General features: G+C 49.8%; 1 non-coding gene across 1 annotated transcript; it reads right to left on the bottom strand.

The window, feature by feature from the left end:
• Positions 1–7,425: 7,425 nt before the first annotated feature.
• TRNAT-CGU (transfer RNA threonine (anticodon CGU)) lies at positions 7,426–7,497 on the bottom strand. The gene has a single exon. It is a non-coding gene; the product is annotated as a tRNA-Thr (tRNA).
• Positions 7,498–7,761: the final 264 nt, after the last annotated feature.

Below are 7,761 nucleotides of genomic sequence, written 5' to 3'. Positions count from 1 at the left end.
CACTTTGTGAGCAAAACTCTGAGGGGATTGACATGTTACCGGCGCTTATATGATGTTTTCAAGGTTTAAGCTGCCTCTCTTTTCTAGGGACTTACTTTCTTTTCTCCCAGTTCACCTATACTGAATGACCAGTCTTTGAAACATAACTTTATCTTCAGCTTTCACTGGCTTTTTAAGAGAAAAACACAACCAACAATTAGAAACCTTCTTCTTTTACGTTTAACTTTCAGAATGATAGTATTTTCTAGCCACTTTTTATTGCTGAAGACAACATTAACATTAGAATATTATTTAAAGTGTATAGTAGCCTTTTACTAAGTGCAGCGGTAGTTTACTACTAAGTTTAATGTCCACTGTAAGAGCCATAATGCACTGGTTTCTTTTGCAGAACAAAGTGACCACCAAAAGCGGGACTTTGTGGGCCAGTTGGATAAAACATAAGCTCATCTCGCCCCCAAAACCCCGACTCTGGAACCACAACCTTCCGAGATTCAATTTGTAAGTAAAGTATCTTTGCAAGATATGCCCAATCAGCTGAGAGAATCATTGCCTGTCAAGTGGGTATCTCTTAGACTAACAAAAGAGAATATTGTAGCCAAGTCACAATACACATTCCTTCACTTTCTGGACAGCAGGAATCGCTAACAGATGTTACTTTGTTTTACTCACATTTTATGATTTACTTATTAAGTAGGTAAGTAGCACCTTCTTTAAGCGTCTAGAAAATGACATGGAACTCCCCCAGAATAACACTTATTTATTAGACACCAGCACTCAAAATATCTATTTAGATTTCTTCTCAAAGCGAGAAACAACTTACTTATCTGTTCCACTGTATTTCAGACTAGAGTTGCCACTTTATAGAGAGATGTCTGTCGTTATTCTAACTTTGATGTTTGTAGACCAGAAAATATTTTTGCTTTACTTGAAACAGTTAGGTCTCTTCCCACTAACAGGGGTAGTTTAAAGTATTCAGCTGCGTGCCTGGATCTTACTACCCTCACTCAGCATTATGTTTCTTAAGAACTTTTCAAAGGTGAGAGGAAAAGTAGAGATCTGTAGACAAAAGGAGCGTATTTTTAAATCCTGAGTTTATCATTCCAACAGAACTTCTAAATAAGTCCAAGTTTAAAAGCATTATAGTTTACACTTGGATGACCGAAGTAGGTAAATGCTGTAAATTACTTTAAGAGGAGCTAATTACTGCGCTTGAAGAGCCACTGTCACATCTATTCTGCTTTTGATAATCAGCGCACAGAGCCGGGAAGGCTGTGCTGGCTCCACCGCTCTCTAAGCAGCAACATCTTGAGAGGAGAAGGCAGAGAAGTTGAGGAGCTCCTGGCTGGGTAGCGAGGGCGAGGGCTGAGCGACGGCCTGTGGAAGCGGACTCAAGCGCCTTGCCGGTGGCCCTGACGCTCCGGGCGGGTTTTCCTGCTATTCCTTCCCGTGAGCTCCCACCCCGGAGCTGCCGCGCCCCGCCGCGCCCCTCCAGTTCCGTGCGGCCGCCGAAAGCCGCCCCGGCAGCCCCGCTCGGCCGCGGGACGGGGCCGCCGCTGGCCCGCCCGGGGGGGTGTGTGGGGTGTGTGGGGCGGGGGGGGGGGGCGGACACCTGTCGCGCCCGGGGGCGCGCGCGGCGCGGCGGCGCGAGGCGGGCCCCGGCCTCCCCGCCCGCACGCGCCCCCGCCGCGGCCTGCGGCAGGTGGGCGCGGGGCCGCCGGCACGTGCCGCCGCGCCGCGCCGGGAGGCGGCCGGGGATGCGCGGCCTCGCGCCGGCCCCGCGCCCCCGGCCCCGCCGCCGGCACCGGGCGCCCCTTCCGCGGCCGCGCCGGCTCGGCTGGTCGCCTCGCCCCGCCCGCCCAGCCCGGGTCGCCCGCCTGGCGCGGAGCGGGCGCGGAGCCGCCCCATCCCCGCGGCAGGGCGCGGCCCCGGCTGCCCGCGGCGGCGGAGCGGGGGGCGCGGGGCGGCGGCCCCACCTGCGGGCCTGGGAGGCAGCGGGGACGTGCGCGGGGCCACGCTTCTCCCCGCGGGCGGGCAGCGCGGTGGCGGGGGGGCGCGGAAGGAGAGCGCAACTTACCACTTGTCAGCCCCCTCCGGCGGTGCCCCCGCCAGCCGCGAGCAGACACACGGCCGAAGCGAGCGGGGATCCCGAGGAGAGGGAGGGTGCCGCTCGCCCGGCAGGTTCCCGTGCTTGGAAGGAGACAGCCCCTCGGTCCTCGCTCCGAGCCGGCTCCTTCCGTTGGCAAAATCCTGACTCATTACATAAAAAGATCACCCTGCCAGGCGCCCAGAAACATTTCTTCATCACGGTCACGCCACAAGCTAAACAAGAGGCCACATCAAGGGGAGGGGGAGAGGGGGAAGCGGAGGGATAAAAAAAATCCAGAAGGTTTTTTTCCTGAAGATCCTCTTCCTTTAAAAAAGAAAAAAAAAAAAAAGTGCAGAGGGGAGAAAAAAAGAGCAGCCACCAGGAAGAAACTAGAGAAGATTCACTCATTGTTGCCACAAAGACACCTCTCCCCTTCCCACTCCCTCTCCATGCTCATTCCTCCAACAGTGCTACAAAGACGTGCAGTCTGCGCCGGGAGTTGCTGAGCCCGAGCCGTGGGCTCCGCAACTCCGCGGGGGCCGTGCCAGGAGACCCGGGGCTCGGAGTCCTCCGACAGTAGGTGTGGTGAGTCCAAGACCGTCCGAAAATTATTTTTTTTCCTAGAAACTACCTCCAAATATAGTAACAGGGAAGGGGCATTCCTAGAAATTCGGGAGACGTCAGAAAGGGAAGATTTGTGAAATTCAGCTTCACTTCCTGCAGAGGGCTCCTAGCACAGGAAAAAAAAAAATCAAGTGAGCAATAAAGTGCTTTTCATGCTTCTCTGATCAGATAATGGTTAAAAAAAGAAGAATGGTAAAACACTTAACTCACATTTCTCCGATACGATCTAGGAGTTTCATCTGGGAAGAAAGCTAATCAGTAACCCCCTTTCCTCATTTTCTACTAATGTTTATAGATGTCTATCTCCTGTATTTACTTTCCCCCATGTCCTCGTATCAGACCTACACGCACAGCAAATAAAAGGAATACGCATATGAGTGAAAAATGGGCCAAATGATAACCCTCCCATGTATCACAGGAACACTAACTAATGTTCATGTGTTATTTTAAACAGGCTTTGCGGGCTGCATCTTTCATGCTACACCGATGTGAATAATTCATGTTATTATTGTAGATGTGTGCAATATCGTTACTCCGTGGATGGGGATTTGTAGGTTCATTTTTATTTAAGGGCCCCAATACTGAGAACTGCTGAACGCTGTCAGTCCCCATCGACTTAATGGTATCTTAGGCTGTTAATTAATTCTGCTCAGCAATTCACAGGATCAGGCCCTGACTGACAAATGTAAATGGGGACTTGCAGCAGACCCGCACACTGTCACGAGCTGCTGTTACTCCTCACGTGTCTCCTAAATCTATTTGCTTTGTGCTTGCGTCTTAACACCCTATCATTCTTTAGTCATATCTTTTTTAAAAAAACACTATTTGATACATTTCATAGGAAGCAGAAATGAATGTTTGCAAAGCAGTAACAGATTAAGGTGTTCTATATGCTATTAATTATATAACGACGCCAGTGCATTTGTAATAAAGCATTATTTATCCAGGAATAGGAAAGGTTGCTATAAAAAACACAATAGCCAGCTTTTGGGGAAAGATAATAGATTTCAATGTGTTCAACTCTTGCAGGTTAATTGAATTTCCCTAATGAAATTCCCCTCAGCCACATGAAATCCTTGGGTTTGTTCTTTGAATTTCATTATGACTTGCAGAGTCTTCTCTGCCCCCAAATCAAATGCAATAAAAGCACTGAAGTCTGGCTTTACTTCAGTGTTTTATAAACGCTCACATTTAATCAAAACTTAGTTACAGACACCTTCTTTGTCTGCAGTTTTGAAGGGGAATTAGCAGAATCCACCTGACCATCCTAAGTGTGCTTTGATTCCTAAGTGTGTTTTAACTATTACTGCAGTGCTCAATAAACAATTGCTTCAAAATACAGACCCAGCTTTCAGGGAGGTGCACCCACAGTGCTTCGTTAGCAATAATGCCTGGTTAGAAGTAGATTTATTTTAAGTAATCTCTTGGAATTCAAAACAGCTCTAGTTAATTGCAAAAAGGCCTTTTTAAGCTTGCTCGTTTATTTATGGCACACTGCTCTACTCTGCCTGTCACTCTCATTTCCTGAGTGAAAAAGTGAATGGCAGCTTCAAGTTCAGGATCTTCTGATCATTAAAAGAAATGGATGTGCTGTCCTCTGTTGGTCATACTGGTTGTCACATGTAAAATTCAATTAACTCAAAAAGGCAGCAACAGGCTCTGTTAAAATGACAAAAATGACTAAATTAAATCTGCTTCACCTTCCACTTTCACCAATAAGCCTGCACAGTGCAAGGGAGTTCTAAATCATTTCTACAAAATGATGCAAGGATGGAGACTAGAAGCTGGATTAAGGGGAGGACTCATTTCACATGACTCCCTACTACAGATTTTGCCCTGGCATTCAGCCCCATCGGACTCCGGCTGCTGTTTCAGCCCCTTGCTGTGGGCCACCCGCCCTGCTGTGCCTGGCACGCTGGGTGACACTGGGCGCTCCAGCATCCCTCTGGCTCCAGGGCTGGTCCCCGCGGGGGCCGGGGTTGCAGGGGGGCCACAGCACTGCCAAGCACGTGGTGAGAGAGGAAGTTTCGAGCTTAAATTTTGCATCACGCGGTCCGGTCTGCGGACGGGGCCATGTGTGCCAGTTCGGATAGTTTGCGCTCACGTGTAATGACTCACGTTGTGTGGTGTGATGGCAGCTATGCAGCTTCTCGGAGCACTCGAACTATGGCAGCTCAGGCTTTGCTGGGTACGCGTAATGCAAATTCCTACTCTGCTGCTGGTGGTGTCCTTCTGTCAGTCGTGATGTGTAGAAATGCTCTGCTCCACTCAGCATTGGTAAGCAGCAGAGGTGTGTCCACTTTGGGTCCTCATTTCAAGGAGAATATGCAGCAGCTGGAGAGGATCTGGGGGACTGTAGCAAGGATGATCAGAGGTGTGATGAGAGGTGTAGAAACCCTGACCTAGAAGGAGAGATTTTAAAATTTGGGGATTGTGTTGTCTAGAAAGGAGAAAGCTGAGGGCAAATACAGTAACACTTTCAAAACCATTTGACGTGATGTAAATGAACCTATGTCATGGCAGTAAACTGGTGTGGTGTGTTAATTATTGCTGCATCTTAACTACTGGAGTTACCAATTTCTGGTCTGCACTAGCTTCTCTTTTGATGTGATTTCATAGATAGCTTTCTAATTACAGAATTAATTTCAAGTAAATAACCATGAGACATGTTTTTAAATGTTATTTAGCAAAATCATTATCATGCTAATCATTTAGCAATGTTATTAGCAAAATGTAAGTTCTGTCTGCAAACTGTGGAAAAACAGGCTCTGTACTATCTAATTTCTCTGAGTGTCATGTAACACAGACTCACAGGCCTCAAACTGTTGTTACATGGGTGAGACACTGCCGTAGCCCTCGTGCATACCTGGCTTGGTCTTACATTTCTAAAAAACAAGCATTTATGAAAGCATTACTCATCACAGGCAGGGTGGCTCCTCTCCAGGTTTATCCCTGAGGTTGTAGTAACAGAAAGCAGTATTTGCCAGATACATGTTTTGTCCTTGAGTTTGATTTCTATGTTTGTTTTTGAAAACCCTCTTAGGAAAGCAACTTCAGGGACATGGCTGTTCCTCACTGTCCTTCATATCCATGAGTAAAAGTATCTAAGGAGACAGAAACCGATTTAGAAAATTTTGGGTTGTAGTTTTGCGTGTGCTCTGTGCTGAAGCTGTCACTGCTCAAAATCAGTAATTTACACTTTTCTTCTCTCTAGGGAGATCGGGCAGTGTTGTCACGGATTTTATACTAGAAAGTTCAAGTTCAAAAATGAGCTGCAAGGTGCGTAGTAGGATTTCCTCTCTGCTGACACTTCATCAGAGGTATGCCAGATTTGCTAAAGAGCAGTTCTGGAGACTTGTGAATATTGACAGTAAACTAAGTGCAAAAATTATACATTTTAATTACTTGTAATTAATCCAGACAGATAATCTTCCTAACACTAAATCTGTGCAAAAAAAAAAAAAAAAGCTTTATATAAATGGTTATAGCCTTTCTTTAAATCAAAATACAATTTGAATGATGATTTTGACCTACCAACAGAATTTACATATTTTTAATAGTTAATGACAGTTATTTTTGTTCATACAACAATTGTACAATCTTGATTCTAGACAAAAGTACTGCAGAACATGAGAGGAAGATTTGTCAGGAAGAAAACAAAACTGTGTGGACTAATCAAAGGCCAGTGAAATTTCAAATGGTAAGCAAATATCAAACATGAATCAATAAGGATTTCCTTCCATTTGTAGTGCTGTTATTATTTACATCGTTAGGATGGTTTTAAGCGCCGTCAGACCTTAACTGTGTGCGTGGGTTTGGTGGCTGGTCCCAGCAGCATCCCGGCTGCTCCTGATCCTGCTGGACCAGCCGTGGCTGACGTGCCCAGGGTTTGCTCGGGTGTGCAGACGGGCGAGCAGCGAACGGCTCCGCTAACGACACCGCGCCGGCCTTTCCTCCCCCGTCTTCAATGTCCCAGGGAGTTTTTCTATTGTAAAAATATAGCAAATGTAAAGTGAACACTAACCAGATTGCAAATAACCCTTCTAAGTGGTTAGTGATACAGATGAAGAAACCTCACGTCTTCCTAACCAGAAGATGGAACTAAATTAATAAATAATGAAATGAATGGGGCGGGGGGAACAATGAAAAGAACCAGGAATTATAGGATAATCTTGGTAGCTGCAGCCTGTGGAGAACATCTCTTCCAACAGGAGTTTGCAGGGGCTCCACCTGTTCCCTCCAGGCCGCTCTGCAGGTGGACGCCGTTGCCGCGCACCTCTGAGGCTGGGACCGCTTCTGCTGCTGCGGGGGGAGCGTGAGTGCAGGATCAGGCCCCGAGGACAAACCGCTGCAGCTGTTGCAAATGTGGTTTCGGCAGCCGCTGGGGCGAGCAGAGCAGCACGGGTGCGCAGTAGCGGGGCGTTCCCCGGGCCGCTTTGTTCAGGCAGGGGAGGCCAGCGAGGGCTGAGCCCGCTCCCTGCGCGGCGTCTGCCCGCTCGGCTGAGGGACGCCCCCTCACCACCACCGGGGGGGCAGCGCCCGCTACCGGCTGCTTTCCCCGGCCCCGCGCCCTCCCTGCGGGGCAGCGCGTCCCGCCCCCGCGCTGCCGGGGATTCTCCGTTGGTGCTGTGCTGGCCGCTCGCCGCCGCCGCGTAGGGCCCGCGCCGCCTCCCCTAAAAAGGATCGGGAAAGCTCCCGCTGGCGCGGACCCGCCAAGGCACGGACGGGGTTCGAACCCGTGATCTTCGGTTTACGAGACCGACGCCTTACCACTTGGCCACCGCGCCTGCGTTACCGCGCCCTCCCGACGCCCTTCTATCGCTGGCGCCACTCCCGCGCGGCGCCGCCGCTGCCGCCCGCCCTCGTCAACCGCGCGCCAGCGGCCGGGGCCGCCCCCGCGTGCGCGGCCGGCGGGCGCTGAGGGGGCGCGGTCCGGGCGGGCGGGAAGCGCTAGCGCCTCTCCCTCAGGCGCGGAGCGGGCGGCAGGTGTCTGCCAGGGCGGCGGCATTTGCGAGAGGGCGCCGAGGAGGGTCCCGCTGTCTGTGGGAGCG

This window comes from Strix uralensis, chromosome 16, assembly GCF_047716275.1.
Source record: "Strix uralensis isolate ZFMK-TIS-50842 chromosome 16, bStrUra1, whole genome shotgun sequence".
In the NCBI taxonomy this organism is placed as follows: Eukaryota; Metazoa; Chordata; class Aves; order Strigiformes; family Strigidae; genus Strix; species Strix uralensis.
This window is presented reverse-complemented; position numbering and strand designations above follow the sequence as displayed.